Source organism: Pinus tabuliformis, chromosome 7, assembly GCF_031772625.1.
Source record: "Pinus tabuliformis cultivar Carrire ecotype Pingquan chromosome 7, CPIR1, whole genome shotgun sequence".
Classification (NCBI taxonomy): Eukaryota; Viridiplantae; Streptophyta; class Pinopsida; order Pinales; family Pinaceae; genus Pinus; species Pinus tabuliformis.
In genome coordinates, this window is record NC_142293.1 from 1,909,098,926 (window position 1) to 1,909,126,231 (window position 27,306).

Genomic DNA, 27,306 nt, shown 5'->3' on the forward strand with positions numbered 1-27,306 from the left:
AGATCCCTTCACATGTCTGTTGATAATGTGACACCCTCATATTCCACGCAGACGCTTCGTCATGCAGCTCTACAAACCGGGCATTGTAATTTATAGTCTCGCGCTACCTTACAGCTACCTGAAGCGTTAATACTGTGATATTGTCATATAGTGATCTGGCAGATCCCCAGTGTATGGCTTCAACTGGCTACCATTTACCTTTCCGGGAAATAGGTCTCCATTCAATTTCTCAAGTTGAACTGCTCCACCATCGGTAATCTCCTTGATCACATATGGCCGCAGCCAATGCATCTAAAATTTTCCTGGAAACTTATCAAACTTTTTGTCATATAATAAAACTAAATTTTTTAACTTAAATATGTGCAGTTTGATGTGTTGATCGTGCCATGCCTTTTCATGCTCCTTCTGAACTCGTTGATGGAATCTAGCCAAGAATCTATCTTCCTCCAGCACTATCAGTTGCACGAGAAAATCTTCTAGGGCTCCACAGTCCGCCATTCCTGTTAACGCTGCTATGCATAGACTAGGCACAATGTATTCCATCGGCATCACATCCTATATGCCATAGACTAACCTGAAAGGTCTTTATCCAGTTAGCTTCTTACATGTAGTTCTACAAGCCCATAGCACAGTGGGTATGCGCACTTCCAAATCATTCCTCTATGCATTTTAGACTTTTTTCAGCACATTCTCCAATATCTTATTAAATGCTTCAACCATCCCATTGGCCTGAGGATGATATGGCATTCTCTTTTGATGATGCCCTTAGAACTCTTTTGTCAATGCGTTGATCATTTCATTAAGTGCGTACCATGATCACTCATCAAAGCCTTCTGCCAACCAAACCTGGTTAGCACATATTCAAAGAGTAACTTCACTGTTTTTGGCCCTGTACAATCTTTCATGGGATCTGCCTCTGCCCACTTGATCAAATACTCAGTCACGTGATGATATATCGTGCATTTGTCTTCTTCCTTGTAGGCTAAATCAATCCTACAAAATCAATTTCCCATTTATCAAATGGCTACAATGACACTTGTAGATTCAAAGGCAGCTCATCCCTCCATGATGGTTTGGCTGTCCTCTGGCATGCATCACACACTCTAGAGTATTATTTGGAATCCTTATGCAAGGTCGGCCACCACAACCCAACGCCTAAAATCTTTTGTGCTGTCGCTTTTCCTCCAAAGTGGCCTCCTGTAACTCTTGCATGAGCTTCAACTAGGATACTCCTTCATTCAAAATCAAGCACATATCGTCGTAATATTTCGTCCGATCCCATTTTGTACAAGTGACCTACAATAACAGTAAAATATATCATGCACACCACCAATTCCTTCTTCTATTGACTTGTGTATCCTTCTGGAGCTGTTCCCATAGTTAGGAAGTGCATGATGTCTACAATATGGTTGTCTTCCGCACTTACCGCAAAGAGTTGCACGTGAGGCAGTCTTTCCTCCAAATTGATAGGCTCCTCTCCTGTTTCAATTCGTGGCAGATGATCTGGTTCAGCATTCAATCTCCCTAGCCTCATAATTACTTTGAAATCATACTCCTGGAACAATGACAACCATCTACATATTCCCCCCCCCCCTAACACAAGCTTGTTGACTAGGTACCTTAATGCAGAATGGTCTGTGTACATCTTAAAGTGTCCGCCTAGCAAGTAATTCCTTAACCTCAGGAGCACATACACCATAGCCAACCCTTCATGCTTCGTTTTTGAATAGTGATTTTCAACCTTTGACAACTTCCTTCTTGCAAAGGTGATCGAGTGATCAAATTCTCCTTCACCAAACTGCGTCAGTACTACTCCCAATGGGATACATGATGCACCTACATGCACATGAAACTCCTTCTTCCAATCTGGGAACACAAGGATCCACACGGTGACCACTTTCTCTTTTAATACATCCAGGATCTACTGACATTCCTCATTCCAACAGAATGTAATGTCTTTCTTCAACAACTTTCCCATCGCACAGTAATTTGAGCATAAGTCTTGATGAACTTTCAGTAATAACCAATATGAACCAGTGTTGCACGCAGCTATTTAACACTTCTTGGTGCCTCCAAACTAATTATGACCGTGATCTTAGTGAGGTCCACTATTAATCCTTGTCTACAAACTACATGACCTAGCAAGATTTCGAAAGGGACGCAAAATAAACACTTTTTCAAGTTTAGCTCGATCTGATACATTCGACATATATCCAGCATCAAGTGCAGACTAGCTACATGGAGTTTTACCAATGCAAACACCGTCCAATCATCAAAGTATAGCTCCAAAAAATTGTGAATAAACTCTTTGAGTGCTGCTATGACTACGCGCAAAACGATTGTCAGCACATTCTTAAGTCCAAAAGGCATTATTGTATACTGAAAACATCACCACTCAATAGCAAAGGTAGTCTTACTCCTGTCTTCTAGCATGATCTTTATCTGATGCTATCCAGAGAACCCATTTGTAAATGAATATGCTTCTTGTCCACCAACATTGTCCAATACCTCATCCATGAATGAAGTTGGAAAGGGATCATGAATGCAATCATCATTTAGTTTCCTGAGTTCTACGCAGATCCTTAACTCATCCTTCTACTTCTTTTCCTGAACTACCATGGGGTTTACCCAATCAGAATCCTCCATCGTTCAATAATACCTACTGCAAACATTTTATCCAACTCTAAGCGAACATTTCCTTTATACTTTGGATTAAGGCGATATGGCCTCTGCTTCATAGGCTTCGCGTCTGGTTTCAACATTATTTTTTTCACTCCTAAATCTCCTATTATCCCCTTTAGGTATGAAAACTTTGTAGGTAAAAAATCTTGGCATTCGCAGAGAAACTCAGTGACCTTATCCACCACAGCATCATCCCAGTAGTCCCCTATCTTCGCAAACTTCGGCTTTCCCTCTGTTCCAATGTTCACTTCTCTCTTTCTCAGTGGCACAGTGATATATGGGTTGTCTATTCCTGGCCCCTCAACTTTTCGGTGACCTTCCACCTATAGGATATTAATTTTCCTTAGATCCTCCTCTTCTTCTTCAGCAGTCACGTTGTAGCACTCCAGCGCATGACGCATCTGGGTGTGGTCCAATCAAGTTGAATCAAATCCAAGGGATCTTGTAGGATTGAGAAGATCACTGCGTTGAACTCCTGTAGTGCTTCATCAATGCACTCGAATCCGTCCTCAAAGTTGAATGTCATCAAGAATCCTTGTATCAACATATCCCATTCATCTACATCGTGGCAAAGTTTTGTCTCCAAGTACTAATTCATTGGTATTACATCTAAATAGTGATAGAACAAATGAACCCACTCTAGTTGTGGTTCTGATCCATAAGCATCAGTCCATTTTGCTAAGTGATCACGTGGACCATTCCTCCCATCATATTCCTCTGTCAATCAGACCTTTGGGTGACCAAACCACACGCTAATCATTCTTCTGTATTTGCGCCACCCATAAAAATTGTCTTTGTGTGTAGCCCACCATCTTGTGGGTGTAGTGCCCAGTGCTAAATCTAGTGCTTGGAAGCGATGCTTCTTAGTCACTTCCCTTTCAAATGCATCCAAAAATTTATCAAGATCAGTTAAACCATCATAATAAAGCAAACTTCTTACCTCTGATGATACACAACGTAGTGATTTAGTCCTCATGTTAGAGCATAGTGTAGATACTTTTTGCAATTGATTCTGCTAGTGTTCTAATTCCTCATCAAAATCTGATGTGAAGGAGATTCCACAGTTCGATGCAATACGTCCATCAACTATCAGATTCACCCAATCTTGATTGCATGTTCTTATCTTCTAAATATGGTCCAAATCGTGATCGCTTTCATAATCGTGAACTAGTTCAGTATAGCGTTGTCCTTCTACAAGGTCCAAAGGTACTACTACATGGAGTGATTTTCTTTCAAATGACATCATCCACTTCTTCAAATTGATCACCCCATTCATGTCAATAGCCCAATCGATCCTAAGGAGTGCGGGGTAGGCATTGTTTTCATCGACAATCTCTATCACTTCCGAATCCGCCAACGCGCTCGCGCCCTCAATATCTACTATCACTCCCTGCAACCTTCCCATGGGGATAACCGTTTGTTGATTCACCATCCTTAATTGAATCGGAGACCACTACAGCGCAGGTCTCCCCATTCTATCCCATATTTGTTTAGGTAAAACATTTGCATTTGACCCAGGATCCAAAATAACTTGGTCCATTTCATATTCGCCTATTTGCATAGTCAGTCTCATCTCACGCCCTGTTCTTTCCTTATGCTTACCAATTTTCCTAAACATGTGTGATCCCTTAGGAGAATTTTCTTCACCAACACGTTTAGTGATCAACTCCTGTAATCCTTTCACGGCCTTGTTATCGTGCAAAAGCTTCATATAGATCTCCAAAAAGGTTGTAAGCATGGATGGGTCCATATCTTTAGACTACTTATCCTAGCTTCCTGAGGTAGAAGCCTCGGCGAAGCTTTTCTTCACTTCCATTAAGGTTTCTTTTGCACACTCTAAATCAAAGGAAACCTCCTTCTCTAGACCTTTACAGGCCCATTCACTTTCTTCTAGTTTCTTTCCCTTATCTTCACTAGTCGTCATTTCGCTACGCAGCACAATATTCACAGTAGGATCCTCTTCGCGGGGCTCATCCCTCACCATATGTAGGTTTTGGGTTGGTTGCGTCCCTTTTTCACGCATCTTAGCTGTTAATACAGGGCAGTCTTCTATCACGTGGTCAAACTGAGTACAATATCAGCACAACAGGCATGTTGGGTTCATACATTCTCGTGCATAGTGTCCTGGCCCTCCACAATTGTAGAAAATAACTTGTCCCCGATCTCTCATAGGTCCTCCTCCACCTTGTCCTCGTTTGCGCCCCTCATATCCTCCTCATGCTCCCCCAACGCCTTGGTTTGGAGGCCAAGTTTCAGTTTGCATCCGATACATGTTTGTTATATCCATCATCATCTCATGACTACAGTAGTTCGCTCATCGTGACCCACTAATTTGCAGAAGTAGCAGAAGAGTTGTTGTGGTGTCTGTACAAATTTCTGGAGCAAGTGACAATTGTTAGTCACATGTTTTATAGGTACCTAATAGATATCACACCACAATGTGGGACTTGTACTTGTCCCTACTTGAGCTTTCAGCCTCAGAGGCATTGACCCTCCTCCTGCAGCATAATTCGCGAAGACACAGAAACGATATTTATCATGTCCCTGACTCATACATTTCAAATACCAAACTTCTTCACACACTTCTAGCCGAGCCACTCTATCCTTCTTCAGACTTTGGAATTCTAGGGAAAAGTTGTGGAACTCCACGTGAATCTATTGAACTCCCAAAGTAACATCTTGAATTGGTGTCTTGTGCAATCTCATCACAATCTCCAGGGTTTCCGCTTGGGTCCCAATCTTTTGTTGTGATAAATCAACCCTTAAATGAGCCAAGAGCAAGGACGCAAACCATTCGCAGTGCTGCCCATCCATAAGATTCATGTTAGCTTCACAGATCTAACATTTCAGTCTCTGATCCAGCTCCCAAGGTGTCTCGCCCGGCTTCATCATGATTTCCTTGAATCCAACAATTGATTGTGCTATAGACTTGGGCCTATTGAATTCCTTATTCAACGCAATGTCAATGTCTGCTAATGTAGCTATTGATTTATTGGTACAATACTTAATGTACCACATTAGTGCACGATCCTGTAAAGAAGTAACCAATGTTTCTTTATTCATCTGATCATCTGTAATGTTCTGGGCTTGCCACACAACCTTTGCAACAAACCAAAACTAGTTTGGGTCCTCATTTCCCAAGCCCTTGAAAATGGGAAACTTCACTGTATTTGCCATATTGAATGGTGGTGGAGGTGGTGGTGGTGTGGGTGAAGGTGTATGCAGTGGAGGTGAAGATGGAGGTGGTGTGGGTGGATGGGGTATTCATAGGAACCCTTGCCTTATTAACTAGACAATGCTCTGTGGAGAAGCCTATGTTGCTTCTTCATCATCACTCAGAGGAGGCTCAATCAGCGGGCTATATTCAAGACCTGTTCTCCTTCTATCCTTGAATAACTTTCCACTTCTCATAGCTCCAAACATCAAGGTAGTTGCATAACCTTCTTTTCACACAAGAGCATTTTAATCCAAGTATTCAAAGATCTTAAATACTTACCTCACGGTCCCTTGAAGAAGCATCACTTTTCTTCACTATAGCTGACTGAGGTATTGACTGCAAACTCTGCCACAAATCCTCCTAAGACGTGATTAAGCTAGTGATCGAGAATTCACACGATCTTACCTTAAGAGTCTTCTAGTCTTCGCACTAGCTCCGAGGTCCAAACTATTGGACAGTCAAGCCTCCACCTTCCCTGGACATCTGCCAATTTAGTGATCCACTTGTATAATTTGACTCGGAAGGAACGTAAGAAAAATTTGTGTATCTCTATGTACAAATACCTTTCCAACCACTATTCTTTCATCAATCATGGATTTATGTTTTCTTGCATCCCGAATTTGTGGATCTTCCTGTCCAACGAGACTTAAAATTCTTTCTTTGTTGGATTCCAGTGATGCGACATCACACATCTCTTTATGCAGATCATGGTCCCAGAAACGGAACCATTTGTTGGCTTAGTGGGTCCTGACCCAAGTTCATAGCTAAGTTTTCCAAATAAATCTCTAAACTATTGGCCCTTTCACAATCAACTCGCGGAGCGCAAACTAAAGTCTCACCCGAAGCAGTTTGTGGGATGCTGGAACTAAGTTTATACACCCAGAGATGATTGTGATGTCATTTTATACCCCTAATCCTACCTTCACATAGATCGATAAGCCCTTAAGGCTTATCGATATAACTTCCTCTCACCAGCCTCTAGACCTTCGCAAAGGTCTATGACTATCTTTCACAGACCCTAAACAAGTGAATAAACAACTTAGGCAACTTTATAATCACTCTTACTTATGTATTTACCCAGATTGACTTAAGTGTCTGATAACTTTACCATGCATTAAGATATTCCTCATGTAGATAGATATTATTACCTGCATTCTTATAACAATGTAAAATATGCAGAATCGCACATCAATACAATATTAAGTCATAAACCCAGTATTCATCATAACATAAATGTATTCATTCATAACAGAAGTAAATGGACAAAACACAAATATTTCCATAATAGACTCTTTACTGATACTTCAGATTTGCTTACAGACTCAAGACAACCATGCACACTCAGCTGCAGGGGCCTACGTACTCAGTTGCAGACTCTAGCCTAGGCCTTTGCGCACACAGCTGCAGAGCCTCTATTCTACTCTAATACTTTTCGTTCTTAACTTCTTAATAACCCATTACATTCATTCTTCACTCATTAACTCCCTTAGACTCTCTATGACTCTCCCTTTTATACAATCCCATGGTCTACGGACCATGGGTAGGTCTATACATGCAGAAAAAAATTACATAAAAGAAGGGAAAACCCCTTTATGAAACTTACTATCTACGTGCTCCGCGACCGCAACTTGCGGAGACTTTATGCTTTACATAACAAAATCTTGGGCTTTCTGCCCCAAAACTTGGGCTTTTTCCGAAAAATTGACCGTAGGGGACCCTGTCCCAACAAGAGGTCTTTTCAAGAAGTGTAACAATTTATAAAGTCAAGGAAACCACTAAGGGAATGAATCGATCCCTCGTGGAGTTGCCAATTTGTTATATAGAAACTACGACTACGGACAAAAGTATCTTCCCTATACCTAGTGATTTGGTCTAGAACAGTAGAAACCAAAGAAGATAAACTTCCCCTTAGAGAAATTGGAGAATGGAAATATTCTCACGTGGGATCTGTCGCAATATTCACTCTTCTCTCATCTTGTAAGCTCCAACCATAATCGCTATAATTAGAACATGCAAAAATAATCAGCGAAAGCCAAATATCTATGACATCTATGCAACATTATGAAATCACTCTATTTAACGAATCACCATAGCATTGAAATATATGAATGTAAACATAAGATAACACATATAGGAAAATGGTATACTTTTTGTATTAATATGAAAGAGAGAGAGAGTTTACAACCAAAAGTGGAAGATGATCTTGTAGCGATGTCCCTAAGTTGACTTATCCTTCCTTGTCACAATGCACACCTCAAGTTCACCCTAATGCGTGGAAATGATAACTCTCTTATGACCAAAGAAGAAACATGAGGGTATGATTAGTCTCCAAAATTCAACCTTAATGTTGTAGATGGCTATAGATTTATAGGAGAGTGTGGTAGTTTAGGAATTCTTATCCATTTACCAATCTATGCTTGAGGTCCACTTAAAAGGGGAGGATGATCTGAACGGATAAAAGGCGAAATATCCAAGATAAGATCAGATTTGAAGTTCTTATCCAAGGTAAAGGGTTGTAACAAATCCTAGAAGCTTCTATAAGGGGAAGTTTCGATATTATTTTTATTTTTTCTGAATTTATAGAATCAACGCACCCAATAAAGGGACAACCTATTGTTGATCAGAGCAAGTGCAGAAGCGAGGAACCTACTATTGAACGTAGGTCCCTAAAGGGTCAGGGTGTGCTTGGCCTTAAGAGTACTAAAATAAGGCAGTCAAGCTCAGAAATGTAGGGATTTGAGAGATTCACACTTAGCGATTTGTGTAGGGATGACGACAAGGTGTTCATGGATGTTGATTGATCCAGTTTGTAGGCCTATTGACTAGATTCGAAAACATGGCCTATAAGAGATATGATGCTTGGATGTAGAAGTAAAACATTTTAAGCACATGGAAAATTTTAAAGTGACTAATGTGGATACCATGAATGGAACTTTAACTTAGAATAACAAAAAAGGAGACAATCAAAAAATCGCCACTCCATTAGAATGTTTCCACATCTTGGAATATTTACTTGAAAAATAAATATATCTAGAGGCATCCATATTTCTCTATAAAATATTAAGCCATTGGTTGATATCCTTAGTTATATGAAGGCCACCTAAAATAATGAACCATTTCAATTTGAAATTTTTCGTTGCAAGATCCCTTTTTCTTGGAAAAGCAAGAAGCTATTGGAGGGAGGAGAACTTCATGGACGACATAATGATATGCAAGTTTCAACAAAAGCTATAGGTCCTTAAAGAAGAAATTTGAAAATGGAACAAATAGGAGTTTTGAAATATATTCCAAGGCATGTATGATTTTGAAAGTCAAATGTAGAAATTATAACAAAGAATAATCATGGAAGGGTGGATGGAAGAGCTAACTTCAGAAGAGGTAGACATACTTACTAAATCAGAAGAAATATGAATTCAAGAAGAGATCTTATGGAGACAAAACTCCAAGGCTAATTTTGTGCAACCAGGGGAGAAAAATACCAAGCTTCTATGTATGTTTGAAATGATAAAGCATCACAATCGCAAACATATCTCTTCTCTCATAGATATTAATGGGTAAATTATCACAAATAACAAGTATTTATAGGTTGAACTAACATTTTATTATGAAAATATAATATCATAGATACAACTTGATCATTGGAAAAAACGGGATAGATAACCAACTACATCCATAAACTAGAAAAAGGTCCACAAAGTGAAGCTCTAATGAGAAAAGTATCCTTATTATATGTAGAAGAGGATGTGATGAGCATGCTAAATAATAAATGAACAAGCACAATTGGTTTGCAGTGGATCTTTTTCCAAGCCTAATTGTCATTCTTGGCGGATGATATCCTAGAAGCGTTGGATGAGTATATGGTATTTGCGCCAGTGCTACCTACTCTTAATGTCACTCTTTTTAATTGTAGTGCCAAACTTTTACCAAGCCAATGAAGAAAATTACTTTCAACCTATTCCCTTATGTATTGTGATATGTAAGAAAACCTTCACATAAGATCAATCCCATGCTCCCCTCATTCATCTAAACATAACAAATAGGTTATGTGGAATGAAACCAAATTTCGATGGTATCAGGGTCACCCATGAAGCCATTTAGTCCCTAAAGAATACTAGAAATGTAAGTATAGTCATCAAATTATAAATTTCAAAGGGTTTTGATAAATTAAGTTGGTCTATATGTATCATGTGTTAAAGGCTCTTTGTTTCTTAGATATCTGGTGTAATTTTGTGGTTTCTCTATGCTAATAATCCTTTGTCCCTATGTTGGTAAATGGTTCTATGTCTTAATCCTTTGAGGAACATTAGAGAAGGATATCCCCCTCTCCCCCCATTTTTTTCCACTACAGGGTGTGGTCACTCTTCAAATGATATTTTATTTGAGTGTAAAATTAAGGACTTTCACCTCTTTGGGTAGGCCCTTCATGTGTCACATCAATATTTTTTATGATACTATTCTTATGGGTATACCTATTATCCAAGAATACATGGATGTTAATAAAGTGTTGGTTGATTTTATTATTGCATATGGAACCTCAATGAACGTGGTTAAATCTGAAATTATATTTTTCAATGCCCATATTATGATTCAGTGTCATATCTCTAGAGTATTCAAATACAAAAGGAGTTATATACCTACTAAATGCCTTGGCTCCCTTTTGGTTGATTATTCCATCAAAATTCAGATGTCAACTTTGTCTCTTTGAAAAATTAAGAGAAAAATTCCACTACTAGACATTTTATTCCTTTAACACTGTTGGAATATTAGCACATAGCCAAATTTGGCATAAATGCCAAAGTCAGTGGAAAGTATGGTGAAGCCTATAAGTGAGAGTACCAGGAAAACATAGCAGTAACGGATTAGTCGAAGGATCCCAAATTAGAATTTCACCCGATAATCTTACCCCAGAAGTTTCACTCTAATTGAACTATTTTAGTGTCCATGTCTAAGCGAGAGAGATAACAATGGTAGTAAGGCTGGTGGTGACAAAAAATGATAAATTTATTGGGAGGTTCCCATAGTGATAGAAAAGCCCATAAAGGCTTTCGAAGAGGAGTGTGTTGAGAGCACAAGGCGATAACGTCTAGTGGTGTACATCGTGATACAAAAATAGAGCGTAAATCAATCAGGAGTCGAGCGGGAGGTCCCCACTTCAGTAGCTCAGCCCGCTAAGGGCAATCCCAAAAATTGCAAAGGGGAATATAATGGAAGCATCAGGAGATAGGCATTGGTTTGTGTGACAGAATTCTGACATCCTGATAAGGGGAATTATTGTCAGGCCTCAAGGTCCTAGAAGTGGCTTCCCACATAGTTGATCGTTTAGATGAACGAAAAAGAGATACTCTTGGGGAATCTCTCCCAAAGCCATAATCTGCTTAAGAGCAGTGTCAGAGCCGTATTTTGGAACCTCGTTATTTTTTATTATAATGGAGGTTGGATGAAAAACAAGGCCTCAGAGGACCCTTTCTCTCTCCTCTAAGAGGACAGGTGGAAGAAATTGATTGCCCCGGATGACGTCAGAATATGATGTCATCATGGACACGTGGTAAGTAGATTCAACATTTTTGGGCACCTGAATGGACCCTTTCCTGGGTGACATATGTCACCACTAATAGGTCAACACATGTCAGGAGTGAAATAATCTCGGAGGTATGACCCTGATAGTTAATAACAGGCACAAAGAAAATGCACTAGATTGTAGGGCATTAGGACACAATGGCAGCAAACATGGTGAAAACCAATGAAAAAGGCATTGAGTGGTCCCCAACATGAAAAATCATCCCACTAGGACAAGCCCGAAAGTTTGTCAATGGTGTGAAAATTGAATGCTTCGCGTAGTAAGAATTGGGACATGGAGGATTGATAGGAAACCTTGTGGCAGAGTGGAAGAAAATGAGAATTAGGTCAGGCAGTCCCCAAAGGACATGTCAACCTAGTGACATGAACCTGGTAGGTTCAAAAACATGACCAAAATCAATATGTCGAGAGAAAGGACACTACAAGTTGAGCACTCACACATGGTCCTATGCTATAGGTAGAAACCAAGTCCAGAGTGGATATAAATAGTTGTGGAGGCTCTCGAAATAGGTAATCCTAACCCCCTTTTGATTGTTTCATGTAGAAAAAAAGGAGCTTCGAACTTTGGGCTAATTGTTGGTTGCCTCACTTAGAGGCATGACCAACGACATGGAGCCATTAACAAATGAAATTATCCCATGCAGGGGGTACAGTGGCTTAGTGCTTAAAGGATTAGTGAGAGATCATAGGAAGTGTTCCTTTGGTGGAAAAAAGGCTAAGAACAAGAATTATAGGGGCTCTAATAAAAATCGGGCTGCAAAGTTATATTTGGTAGTGCCTTAGTTCCTTGGGCGAAGCTTGGAATTGTGCCATATTTGGAGGACCTATATAGATGGTTATGTAGGAATGGATGAGTCAACAGCTTGAGTAATGGAAATTACATAGAGCACTAAGTGAAGGAAACGAGGACCTATTGGCATTATGATGCATGTGGTGTACTTGATGGCAACCCACTTGTACCAGAACAACTCACTTGTACATGGTAACTAGAAGAATCTACAGAAGAGATATCAGATGTGACAGAATGCATGGCAGTGGTATTTATAGATGTGATGAAATGCAGGGTAGCTTCAATGAATCATTTTAGAAGGAAACTCACTCAGATGAAAGATCACAATATAGCAGGTAAAGAACAAAGAATTACAGATCAGTCTTCATAGAATGAAGAAAGATAGGTATACATAGGTTCACCATTAACCAAGTTGCGTATACATGCAGGTTCACTGTATACAAGTCGCATATATGTACACACGCACTTTCAGGGAAGGAAAAGTGCGTATACCTTGGAAAACTAAGTTTTTGGTCTGAGGCATTTGGTCCATGGTATTTTGATCCATGGTATTGGTCCAAGGTATCTGGTCTGAGGTATTGACCCTAGGTATTTGATCCAAGGTATTGGTCCTAAGTGGTTTTGGTCCATGGTATTGAGAAAGGCCTAAAACTATATAAGGAGGAGAAGATCATTAGGCCAAGGTAGACAAGCATCGAATATTTGATAAAGTGTGAGATCCAGTATGTAGGTTATGGGTTTATGATGCTCTGCTTGATCTGAGCCAAGGAGGAACCTTAGCGGTTGATGGAGGACAAGATCTAATGATGGATCGGGATCTTAAGGCTTGGAATGAATTATCTTTATATTGTTTGATCATGTTTATTCTAGATCTGTATACTGATGTGTGTGTCACTCTGTAAATATTATGATCTAGGTATAACTGAAGTCTGGAATAGCTGCAAAATTATGAAGGAATATTTACAGATGTATACGTTGGTTGACTTTGGTAAAAGCGTGTATACACTCAAGTTTGATACATCAAAGTAGCGTATACCTTGTGAACTATGATGCTTGAAGTTACAATTGGTTCTAGTTGTTGATGTAGAGTTCTGGGTTTTCCTTTATGTTTTTGTGACTGCATTCTAGTAACAGTGTTCAGATTGATTGATTGTGATTTGCTACAATGATGATGGATGAGATCTAATAATGGATCAGGATCATAATGACTTATCATTTTGTGATCTGATGGGTAGATCTGGTTTCCATATATCTATTGAAGGTGAATCTAGCTCACAAGCTAATGCAAGGAACTCTAATGTAAAACCTGAAATGCTCAACAAGGAGATTAGAGGTCAACCCCATCAACAACCAAGGATAAAAATTCTTCAAAGAAGATATTTTACTCCTAGATGTGGAAGTGATGGTCGGTTATTTCCTCAAATGAATAATGTTAAATGTTTTATATGTCATAATCTTGGACATGTTGTAGCAAGATTCAGAAGTAGAATGGTTCAAGACCATCACACAAAAAAATCATTAGCTTCCAGGTACTTTAAGGGATATTATTTTTCTTGCAATATGTTTGGTCACAAAGTCATTGGCTGCTATAGAAGAAATATGAAACATGTAAGATGTTATGCATGTAACAAGTTTGGACATATAGCAAAGGAATGCAAGAAAAAATTTTGGGCACCATACCAAAAGGAGAAAACATCATCACGCTCGAAGATATGGAAGAAGAAGGAAGTACAGCCAGAAAAATGTGGCATGGCATAGTGTACAGACATAACAGACTCAGGAGGAGCTGAAAGTGTGAAAATTCAATGTTCTAAATCTCATACGCAAGTTTCATGAAGACAAGTCACGTATATACTGTTTAAAAGTGTGCAACAAGAAATGCTTGTTGAGAATGCAACAAGATGATGGTGCTTAGTGGAAAGGAGTTGCCTTCACTAAGTGGTCCCGCAGGCAAGTTTTGGCGCAAAGTCTATTTTTAGACTATGTCTATTTTTAGACATATGGATAATGGTCTATGAGTTGCAGGATGTTGTTTATGGATGATTGGTCATGTTGGAAAAAAAATATGGACTTCTATTTTTGGATCACAGCAAGAGTGATCAAAGTCTATTTTTAGAATCCTAGTCAAAAATAGAAAAGTCAAATATTATTGTCTCATAATAATATTTAGACTATAAACTTTATCTTATCCTCTTGGAGCACTTCAGTTTGAGCTACAGATGTGGCACATGCAGTTATCAGAAGGAAATATGCTTTCTTTGTGGGTCAGTTGAGCTATTGCATGCAGGACATCAGTTAGAACTCATGTGGTTGAGTTCTGTGGAGTTGGATGAGCAGTTAATGGAGTTGTGTTCAGTTTGACTTAGTTGAACTAGTTGTATTTAGTCTAACTGGCCAATAGACTAAGTGATGAGTTGTGTGAATTAGTTATTAATTAATTAACTAATTATTAACTCATAATGCAACTGAAGAATACATCAGTTAGCTCAGTGCATGTACAGTTCAGTGGAGACAAGTGTTAGAGGTTGAGATTGCTATCAGTTGTGACTATAGTTGTGCATGAGACTTTGCACAATCAAAGGATTGAGTATGCCCATGAGAATTGCATATGCCCAGTGATATAGCCTGTGCTCACGTGATTTCTAGTGTGAGTGATTCTCCAAGGTAAATAGAACTTGGAATGAGTTTGGATTCATTCATTCTCTTGCAGGATTGTGCAATGGAGGCAGGAAAGCAGCGAAGGAGATTTGGAGATCAGATTTGAGCTGTATTGTGTGTAACAGGTGGAGATAGTGCTGGATACTTGTGAGGAGTATTGTACTATGTAATGTTACATGTTCTCAATCATTAATATATAGATAGTGTGGGGTTTTCAGCTGTAAGCTTTCTCCAGGTTACATACTGTGTTAATGTGTGCATGTGATTGATGTTTCATTGTTTTTAATGCTGCTAAATTGATGATCATCATAGAGGAGGTTATGTATTATGCATGTATTCCGCAATAGTGTATAATCGGGATAATATCTACGAATAAGTGTCATATTATTCAAAATTTATACATGGTATCAGAGGGAGTTGATTTGTAGAAGAAGTTCTACATGATATTAGTGTTGTACTGATCATCAGATCTATTATTCAGAAAGTGTTTACATTTTATTTCTTCAGGCAGAGTCTGTGATCGGGCCAGCTAGCCTCTAGATTCATCCTTCTTTTGGGAGGTGAGATATCCATTGAATTCCCATACAGTCGATCTTTGTACGAGAAATACTTTGTTCTCATGAATTTTAGATCAAAAGCGGTTGAGTTTTTTGAGCTGGTGGAATTCGAATTTGCAGCAGTGTTTTCTTGGTGTCAAAGTTGAAATGGATTTCAACGAATTGCGATCGTAGTATACCCTTGAGGGCAGCTCGAACTATATTGCGTGGAAGGACAGGATGGAGGCGGTGTTAGATGATAATGGGTTGAAGGAGTTCATAGGTTCGGATGTCCCAAAACCTATTGATGCTGCTCAAGTCAGGGATTGGCAAAAGAAGTCAGAAAAGTGTTGAAGGATTCTGTTGGAGGGTGTGAGGGATCACATTATGTCTAACCTCCATGGAAAGGCTTCTCCATATTTGAAGTGGAAAATGTTGATAGAATTATTCCAAAGCAAGAGAGACCAGAGCAAGTTGGTGCTCAAGGATAAACTCAGAAACATTAGGTGTGAGAATGGAGACAATATGCCCCAGTATCTCACAAAGTTCACCCAATGCCGGGATAAGCTGGGAAGTGTCGGGGTAACTATTGAGGATGAGGATATGGTGAGTCTAGAACTCCTTGGCCTTCCTAAGAGTTGGCATAGCTACCATGACTCGATGAATGGAAGGGAGAAATTTCCAGGATGGGAGAGACTTTGGTCGGATCTTGTGCAAGAGGAGATTAGACGGCGCACCAGAGACAGTTCTTCATCTATGCATGATGAGGAGAAATGTGCCTTAGAAAGTAAGGTGAAGCAGGGGAAGGGGAAGGTTTCTCTTCCCGAATCCAGTTCTTCAAATGATGGGAAGAAGGTTGACAAGTCGAAGGTGCGATGCTTTCGTTATCATGAGTTGGACCATTATGCTACTCATTGCCCAAAGAAGAAGTCCAAGAAGGGATCCGGGGAAGGATCTAAAGGTGAGGCACTTGCTTCATAGTTTGAGTTGGATTTCACACTCTTCGCATGCATGGTCTCATCCATGATGGGAAGTGGTTGGTTTCTTGACAGTGGAGCTTCTTTCCACATGACTGGTGACAAAATTTTGTTCAGTACTTTGGAGGAGAAAGATCTCCAGATACTCATAGCGATGGGTAATGATGAGAAGTATAGTGTCTCAGGTGTAGGCACAGTTATTTTTCAGAGGGAGCATGTAGCTTTCCTTACCTTGACCGATGTCAAGTATGTACCAGGACTGAAGAGAAACTTGGTGTCGATCGCGATGCTGGAAGACAGAGGCTATGATGTAGTCTTCAGTAAGGGAAAGGTTTTCCTTAGACACATCATCACTAGATAGGTGAAGCAGATTGGTTCATGGGTCAATAACCTGTATGCTCTTGAGGTTCAAGATGCATGCAAAGCCTTGAGTAGCGAGGCAACTGATGGAGACTTAGTGGTTGAGAGGGAGTGTATATTACCTCTCAACATGCAGAGCCAGAAGAAGTCTCAAACAATTGTGGAGGAGGCATGATTGGTGCAGCAGCTTCAGGAGGTTGTGGAGTAGCCACAATAGGGGGAGTTGAGAGGAGGTAAAGTAGAGACATCTACTCATGCAGAGACCTCCAGTAGGGGGAAACTTCGAGCCAGGTGGGTTGAGGGATCACATGCAGCCATACCTCCAGGTAGGAGGTGGGGCAATATAGAGTGATCGTTCCAAGGAGGAGGGACATGATCCTTGAGGTACCCAACCTCTTGGATGAGACCTTGCTACAGGAGCCCCAATTTGTAGTAGCATGAACTGACTGATTGGGTAGAGACAGATGAGGATGGAGTGGCGGAGAGAACGATAGTGTAGGGAATCCCAAGGCAGCGCATAGCATGCAGGCTGCATTAATGCGAGAGGCACAAGTGTTTTTCACAGTGCTAGGTGGCATAGAGAGGTGTGCAATGGTGCGAGATGCATGGAGATGTTTCAGTAGCACAGATGTCAAAGAGGGAGCACTTTTCAGCACCAGGTAGAGCTTCAGCATCAGAGTATGTTCCTAGCCCAACAGAGTGTTTAGTTGGGAGTGTTTTTGTTCCAAGTGTTGTTGGAGCAAAGTGGATCGGGCAGATGTGTTGCATGTAGAACATTCCAGAGTTACAGGATCAAGTTTGAGAGGAAGCATTTCTTGTTGAGAGGGAGTGTTGAAAAGTGTGCAACAAGAAATGCTTATTGAGAATGCAACAAGATGATGGAGCTTAGTGGAAAGGAGTCGCCTTCACTAAGTGGTCCCGCAGGCAAGTTTTGGCGCAAAGTCTATTTTTAGACATATGGATCATGGTCTATGAGTTGCAGGATGCTGTTTATGGATGATTGGTCATGTTGGAAAAAATAGATGGACTTCTATTTTTGGATCACAGCAGGAGTGATCAGAATCTATTTTCAGGCTACTAGTCAGAAATAGAAAAGTCAAATATTATTGTCTCATAATAATATTTAGACTATAAACTTTATCATATCCTCTTGGAGCACTTCAGTTTGAGCTACAGATGTGGCGCATGCAGTTGCCAGAAGGAAATACGATTTCTTTGTGGGTCAGTTGAGCTATTGCATGTAGGATATCAGTTAGAACTCATGTGGTTGAGTTCTGTGGAGTTGGCATTATGTTTAGAAGTCTTTTCAATGATGATGATGCTTATGTGGCTAAAGTGTTTAAAGTGATACATCTTGCTATTTGATGGTTATAAGTTTCCCATGATGAAATCTCAGGCGATACTTGTATTGATTGGGATTACATAATTTTTATTCAATTCAGATTTATGGATGATTATGGATGACTTTTGTTGATTACATGGTGATCTTCATAAGAACAAGGAGAAGTACAAACATTGAGTACACAACTTCATTAATTGATGATGAGCCACTCATTTCTTCTATGTTGTTGTCATCATGCCTTCAAAGATGCGTAAAGTTCATATGGTGCAGTAATGATATAGGATTCATATAGATCTTGGCTCTCATACGGTTGAGGATTGTCATAGGTTGATGATATTTACACTGACATGGACATATACAGGTTGTTGGTATGGATGCTATTGACGGATGCTTATGGAGCAAATCATACATGGTGTATGATTGTTGTTGATGACTGTCATGGTCTTGTTTAGATATTTGGTCTTTGTTATAAATGTCATGTATATCATTCATTGTAAAGGTCATATCAAGACCCATGATGTAATAGTTTGTCTCTGTCTGTTGTACTCTTTTGATAAGTCCCTTTTGGTCATATGATGTAATTTGTACCCCCACTGTGCATGGGAAGGATGATGTAATACTTCAGTCATGTATAAACAATTGGTATATCCCCACTTGGTTGGGTGGATGAGTCAAGTTTGGTATATCCCCACTTGGTTGGGAGAATGAATGTATGTATGAGTCATTGGTGATAGGAAGGTAAAACTCACATAGTTTAGTTATAGAGTCATGTTATTTTTCTTGAAAATATCTATAGACTTTGCATGTGCTCACGGGGAGCATGGATGATATAGTACATCTCAGCCTGAACAAAGGGGGAGTTGAATTAGAGAATTCATCATGTGACTAGGAGGGCCATGATTAATACTAAGTTATATCAAAGGGGAAGAATATATTGGTCCACCCTTTGCCCTTAATGTCAAAGGTGAAGAGTGATTTGGTGTTTTTGTTTCCATCAAGTCCAAAGGGGGGCATTGTTGGCATTATGACGCATGTGTTGTACTTGATGGCAACCTAGTTTTAGCAGAACAACTCACTTGTACATGGTAACTAGAAGAATCTACAAAAGAGATATCAGATGTGACAGAATGCATGGCAGTGGTATTGATAGATGTGATGAAATGTAGGGCAGCTTCAATGAATCATTTCAGAAGGCAAGTCACTCAGAGGAAATATCATAGTATAACAGTTAAAAAACAAAGAATTATAGATCGATCTTCACAGAATGAAGAAAGAGAGGTATATGTAGGTTCACCATTAACCAAGCTACATATACATGCAGGTTCACTGTATACAAGTCGTGTATACGTACACATACACTTTCACAGAAGGAAAAGTGTGTATACCTTGGAAAACTAAGTTTTTGGTCCGACGTATTTGGTCTAAGGTATTGAACCTAGGTATTTGATCCAATATATTGGTCCTAAGTGGTTTTGGTCCATGGTATTGAGAAAGGCCTAAAACTATATAAGGAGGAGAAGATCATTAGGCCAAGGTAGACAAGCATCGAATATTTGATAAAGTGTGAGATCCAGTATGCAGGTTATGGGTTTATGATGCTCTGCTTGATCTGAGCCAAGGAGGAATCTTAGCAGTTGATGGAATGAATTATCTTTATATGGTTTGATCATGCTTATTCTAGATCTATATACTGATGGATGTGTTTTTCTGTAAATATTATGATGTGGGTATAACTGAAGTCTGGAATAGCTGCAAAATTATGACTGAATATTTACAGATGTATACACTGGTTGACATTGGTAAAAGCGTGTATACACACAGGTTCAATACATCAAAGTAGCATATACCTTGTGAACTATGATGCTTGAAGTTACAGTTGGTTTTGGTTGTTGATACAGAGTTCTAGTTATTGCTTTATGTTCTGGTGAGTACTTTCTGGTAACAATGTTCAGATTGATTGATTGTGATTTGCTTCAGTGATGATGTATGAGATATAATAATGGATCAGGATCATAATGACTTATCATTATGTGATCTAATTGGCTATATCTGGTTGATAAGTTGATAACACATGTATTATCCTTTATATGTGATGATCTAGGTATATCTGAAGGCGGGAAGTGCAGCAAAGTTATAAGTAAGTATTTGCAGATCTATACACTAGTTCACTTTGATGAAGTTGCGTATACACACTAGTTTGGCTCTTCCAAGTTGCGTATACACTCTGATGCATGGTTTTGAGGTTACAGCTAGTTCTGAATGATGATGTGGTGTTTTGGGTACAAATTAGTGTACTGGTTACAATGATATCTCTGTTCCAGTTGATTTTTTGAAGTTGATTAAAGTATGAATGAATGGTTGATTCAGTTGTGTTAGAGCTTAAGAGGTTGTCAGTGATTGATTGAGTTTGGCTGATTCAGAAAGTAATGATTGAGTTTCAGTGATTGGTTGATGGAGATATAGTTGATGGTTGTATTGCAGTGGTGATTGATTTTGTGCTTCAATGTTTTTGATGGGTCCAATATGAAAATTGGATGAAATGTGGCCTTCAGATTATGGTGTTGTGTTCCAGGAGTATCTAGTCTGAAAATTTAAATGAGGTCCCTGGAGGGAGATATAACATTGTAGCCTTCTGTAGGTCGGGGCCTACGTACTAGTAAACATATCGACTAGTACAAGAGCTAGGGGGTTGTAGCTCCCTTCCAGTAGAAGCTGGAGAATGAGAGAAGGTTGTAGCATTCTGCAGGTAGAATCATGTGTACTAGTATGAGTCTAGGCCAGTACAATGTTGTAAATAGATTTTCTTATTATTAAAAGAAGACATAGATGACAGTGGCAGGTGGTTTTCACCCACATTGGGTTTCCACCTTAAATCTTGGTGTTCATGTGTGTTTCTTATATGTGATGGTTCACTCTATTATTAACTGAATATGGTTACCGTTTAATGTTTAATAAAGTACTGATGCACAGATTAAAGATCAACACATGATGAATTAACTGAATCATTAGTTTGCTGGATATACGCTTGTTTCCTTAATCACAGTTGCGTGTACACGTGGGTTACCCACATGGAAGTAGTGTATAAAAATTTGAGTATGGAAAGAAAAAATATTATTGACTTGACTAATATTGATTCACCCCCCCTCTCAGTATTATTTCCAACAGGACCATGATTACACAAATGTTGCAATGGCCTCAATGATCAGTATCGAAGGCATGAGACTAAGACAAAGATAACCATGCTTTACAAAGGTGGCAGTCGACTCATATACCCTACACACCATGAAATTGAATTAAGATGTGACTAAGCTGAGAGAAGCCATGATATAGTACATTTTGATCTCTATGCAGTTTGACTAAAAAATAATTCTTAGTATGGAGAAATTCTTATGATCCCATTCCCAGTGTTAAAATGAGAAGCATAATTGGAATGGAGAGCCATGTTATCCATGAAATCCAATTTGAATGGAATAAATCCTTGAATCTGTAGTTTGACTGAGATTTAATTCTTAGTATGGGAGATTGATCAGAAGCCCATTCCTTGAATTAATTCAGTTGAAATGGATAATTTTTAGATGCAATAGAAGAATGGAGATCCGTGCTAGGAGTACACTCTCGAGAAGTGTGGATGACAACATAGACAACATCAACCAAATTGCAATAGTGGAACAAAAATCATGATTAAAATTGAGCAACTTGGGTTATGTAGGATAGTTGAGGGAGTTGTGAGGAAGGAATTTGTTCATTATTGATGTTGAGTATAGGCCAAGTGTTCATGTGTTGAAACAAAGGCTAAGTGAGCTTGTGCTATAAATAAGAGGCCAAGAGATGGTTTTATGTTGTTGCATGTAGAGGGCTGGGAGTAGTGGGTTGCTAAAGAGTGAGCAAAGGACAAAGTGTTGTGTGGGTTCAGTAGAAGAAAGGGTGCAAAGGAGAAATCATTTGAGAACAAGAAGGGAAAATACGAAATACAGTGAAAATTAGTTTCCTTATTGGGTGTGGGTTGGACCCTACATACAAGAATTTGGTGCTTCCATCTCTATTGGGTTTCTAAGAGGACTTGGGGGTTGGTGCCTCCTACAAGTTGGTGCTTGCATAAATCAAAGGAGCTACAAGTTGGTGCTTGCAACAAATCCATGAATTTTGCGCTTCAGAAGGTACTTATGGTAAATTGATCAAGTGTCTATAAAAGGAAGGAGTTGGATCTTCCTACTAGTGGGTGATAGCGAATAGTGAAAGGAGATTTGGTGCTTCCTATGAGTGGTGCCTCACAAACAAATTGATGTAATATAGTAGGTGCTCTTATTTTTACATTAATAACAAAACAATCTTTGGTGGTTTTTATCTAGGATGGGTTTCCACGTTAAGCCTCGGTGTTCATCTGTATGATACCCATGGTGTATGTGTTCATGTGTTTATTTTCTGTTGTTACCACATGATATGTTGTTAACGATAGTATATATGGTTTCCAAGTTTGAAGGTTAAAGACAAATTCGCATAAAAATTTTAAATTAGCCTTAAAACTGATTCACCCCTTGAATCAATATTAACATTTTTTCCAATAATTAGTATAAGAGACATGTTCCTTTTGGAATATCTTAATCACTAGAAGGTAGATCTGAGGGAAATAATGGATAATCAACTTTCGCTAACAACATAAGGAGTTACATTTCTAAATGGATCAGACTACGAGCTCTGGAAGATTACAATGGAAGTCTATTTGATGATAATCAAGGAAAACATTTGGTTTTTTGTTATATATGGAGAGATGAATGAATTCAATACAGAAGCCAAGGAGATTACCATGAAAGGGCTATCAAATCCAGATGTTGATAAAGTGAGGCATTGTGAATCAACAAAGGAAATGCTATAAAGATTGCAATGTTTGTTTGGAGAATATTTCAATGTGGCTCAAGAGAAGGTCGAAGAACCTTGTTGCTCGAGTAGTGAACTAGAACATCTAGTTACTGGTGATAAGAAGAAAAGGAAGAAAAAAGAAGAAGGAATCTAAAAGGAAAGGTGATAAAAAATTGAAGATATTTATTCCTGTGAGCAACCTGTTGATATTCACTCCAAGGATTGTGAAGAAGAAGACCTGGATGAGAGGCCATGCTACCTAGAGGGTAAGCTATTTCTTTGTGATAAATCTAAAGAAATAGGTCATTCATTATCTAGATGCTCATGTGAACCACTTGAAGATAAAGATAGTAATGCATCTAATAATAATAATGAAGATATACCCACTTTAGTAGAAATAGAAACTGAGGGATCCTATGAAGAAGAAGATAATATGAGTATCCATGGTAGTGAGGAATGTGGAATACTCTTTAGGCCCATGGAAGGTTCCATGGACATAGACACAAATTTATATATTTGTGGTAGTTCAACCAACACCTCTAATAAAAATTATCAAAATGAAAGAATATGCGTTAGAAAGAAATCGATATCCTCTCTACAAGAGACATAAGAGTTACCAAAACCAAATGTCAAGCATAAGTATCATTTTCAAGAATATGAGTTTATGAATGAGAAGTTGAGAAAAAAAATTGTAGATTTAAATTATCAACAAGTAGAGGATAGCATGTTGAATGGCATGTTAACAAATCAACTAAATGAAAGGGAAGTCCTTTGTGAGATATTCAAAGTAGAAGTATTCTCATTGAGACATGACTTAGAAAATTAAAATAAAATGTTGTCTCAATACCAAAATCTTGAGGAGATAAGAAAGGATTTGAGTTAGATGCTTTTTAAGCATATATCCCCACTCATCAAGGTTGGTTTGGGTTTCAAAGAAGAATCAAGTTCCCAAAAGGGAAAGGATAAATAGTTAGCTATCCAAGTAACAGTGGTTGGAAAAAAAACAAGGGAAAATATGTTGTTGGAAGACAATAACAACAATAAAAGGAGCAAAAATAAGAGAAGAAGAAGGAGCAGAAAAATGTTAGCCAACAATGGGGAGAGTAGCAAGAGAGAGCCAAGCATCAACAAGAAAGCATTGAAGGTAGTAATGCAACTGTCATGGAATTCATATGAAGAAGCAACGAAGGTCCTTTCCTCCTCAAGGAAAAGGCCCTCAAAGAAAAGACATCTTTAGCCCTCAAAATCTCGTTTATGGATATTTCTTTTCTTTCAATAATTTTTGACATAAATCCATACACTATAGATGGCATGAAAGAAAAAAAATGTGTTGGGTGGGATCAAGCTAAGAATACCCAAAGTTTCCATTTGAAAGCATGTTCGATATGAAGGATGTTTTGATAGGGATGTTGCCACACATAGCAATATTTTGGCTCCATTCCTAAAACCTCTTGAACGATACATCTGTGGAAATATGTGGCACAAGAGAGAAAGTTGCAAAGATGAGAAGAAAAATCATTCTTCTCAACATATGAATGCAAATATTGCAACTTGGGATTTTAAGACAAAAAGGAACAAAAGAGAAAAGCATTATAAGTTTGTATTCAACAATCAGTAGTAAAAAAACTTTCAGAGTAAAGGAGGAAGAAATCCATCTCTAATTGCAAGCCATAATGAGAGAAAGCTTAAGATAAGGAAAGGTAGCAACAATAACCCAATTACCATTCACTTGCAAATAAAGAAAAAAAGCAACAAGTGGGTTTGGGTGAAGAAAGTGGAGTTGAATGAGAAGTTCCCTCTAGCCATACACAACCACGAAAATTCCCTAACATGGGTAAATGGGAAGGTGGAAAGAAGTGTTTCTAAAAGGATTCAAAAAAAGAAGGTATGGAAGAATAAGAAGGATGCTCTGCTCAGGGGGAGTATATCCTTAGTTTCTCTTCATTAAAGGAAAATAATGGCCTGAAAGGAGGGAAATTAAGTCAAATGCAGGAAGCTAGAAGGAATAGACAGAGAAGTGCATTTGACTGTTGAATCTATGGTTGTGTTCCCTTGCTGATTAAAGTAATGAATTTTTTTTATTTTAAATAGATCAGCATTGCAAGGAAGATGATGAGCTGCAACTAAAGTGTGGAATGAAAAAGAGTCCCAAAGCTAAGTTACGTCCATAGGATCAGTCCCCATGCAGAAGAAATAAAGAAGCAGGAAGAGATCAAAGATATTTGGTTTAGGGGGAGCTTCCTTAGTAGAAATAGCAGGAAATTAGCATTTTTAGTCTTAGGAAGAAATATTGCTTAGTAGATAAAATGTTTGCATCGTGGGTGAAATAACCCTATTTCATTTAAGTTGTGAAGTTGATTTTTCCTACTAATCTTGTGTTCATAAAGCATAATGAGTATAAGATTTGAATGTCCCTTATCTTCAAATTAGTATCTCTATGTCAATTAGCGTTTAGGTTTTTATGGAGTACCCTTTTTTGTGTAAGTGGACACCTCTTTTTGAGAAATAGTTATCTGAGGTTTCCTGCTATAACATCCAATTTGTATCAATTTCTTGGTGTGATTGGTATAATTTATGTAGTAGTCCCTATATGCATGGGTATGATCTCATGGTTAGAAAAGCTAGTTAAAGGAGATTCCCAAGTGAAGTGAGTGAAGTCTTAGCAGCAACAACAACAGTGAATTGAAATGCATCATTAATTATTAGTATTTATAGCAACAATATCATGCACAATTTTAAATTGGTATTTATTTCCTTTAACTAGTACAAAATATGCATTGGCAGAGAGAGAATTCATCCAGTAGCCTAAGGCATCCATAGAATTATCAGGGAGGAGGAAGAATATATTTAGGGGGAGAATATCACATATGCTCATTTTTTAGAATAGCAACAACTATCAACCCTTGAGCAAAACTTTGTAGAGAAGAATGTGCATTGGCAGCTAGACCCTCAGTTATTGACAGTCAGTGATTGCATGGGGGATAAAAAATAGCTTGTATCCCTTTTCCATTAATGTCAAAGGATGATAGAATTATTGTAGAAGTTGTGATGGTGAACGAAGAAAAGAGAAATCCATTGGTGGCTCATGCAGATAAGTCTGGAAGTAGCATGAGGATTAGCCATCAAAGTGGAGATGTAATAAGATGTTCCTATTAATGCGAAAGGGGTATATTGTTGGATAGTTGGCATTGTCTAGATGGTTAGTGGCAGCAAGTGTGTTGGAATTGATGTCAACCATACTAGAATGGATTTGTGTGATAGAATACGTTGGCCTTCATGTCCGCTAGCCTAGTTGTGATGGTATGTGGGCTACTATTGATGTGCTTGATGTATCAAGCTCAGGGAGTCTCATGTATAGAATCATCATAGTGGTAGGATTATTGGAGAATCCATAATATTATGAATATGATGATTTGGAATCCCATTATTTGGAGGTGATTCTTCCTCAAGATATCAACTTAGATAACTTTAGAAATTGCAAATTTTGGTAGTGATCATAAAGATATTTCCAATGGTTTCTGGAAATCTGTGAATGGCCTCTTGTATGAATAGATAGAGCCACTCAACATTTGGTGACCCCAAGGTCTCCATAGTATAGGTAAAATTTGTTGGTCAGCCTTTGGCATGCATTCAAAGTTGGCATAAATGCAAAACTAAGCAGAAAGTCTTGTAGATTCTCTAAGCGAGAGAATTGGTTAGATGTGGTAGTAATTGATTGGGTCGCATGATCCCACATTACGGGTTGGCCCGGTGAGCTTACCTAGGAGGGTTCACCCTGGTAAAATTATTTTAGTGCCAAGTCTAAGAGAGCATGATGATAGTGGAAGTAAGGCTGGTAGTGACAACCAATGATAAAGTCACTACGAGGTCCCCATAGTGACAACAAATCTCGCAAAGGCTTTCCCAGAGGAGTGTAAAGGGAGAAAAAATGGATAAAGTTGAGTGGTTGATGTCGGGACATGATAGTAGAGTGAAGACTAATGAGGATTCGAGTGGGAGGTCCCCACTTCAACAAATCAACCCACTAAGGGCGAACTTGAAAATTTCAAAGGGGAACACATTGGAATCATCACGAGATAGGCATTGAGACATGTAGTGGCATTCTAGAATCCCAATAGAGAGAAGTCTTGTCAGGCCTCGAGGTCCTGAAAGTGGTTTCCTGTATAGTGGATTATGAAAATCAGTGAAGAAGAGCTACTTCGAGGCCACCCCTCCCAAAAGCACAATCCTCTCAAGAGTGGTGGCAGAGCCGAATTTTGGAACCTGGTGATTTTTTATTATAATGTAGGTTGGATCCAAAACAAGGCCTC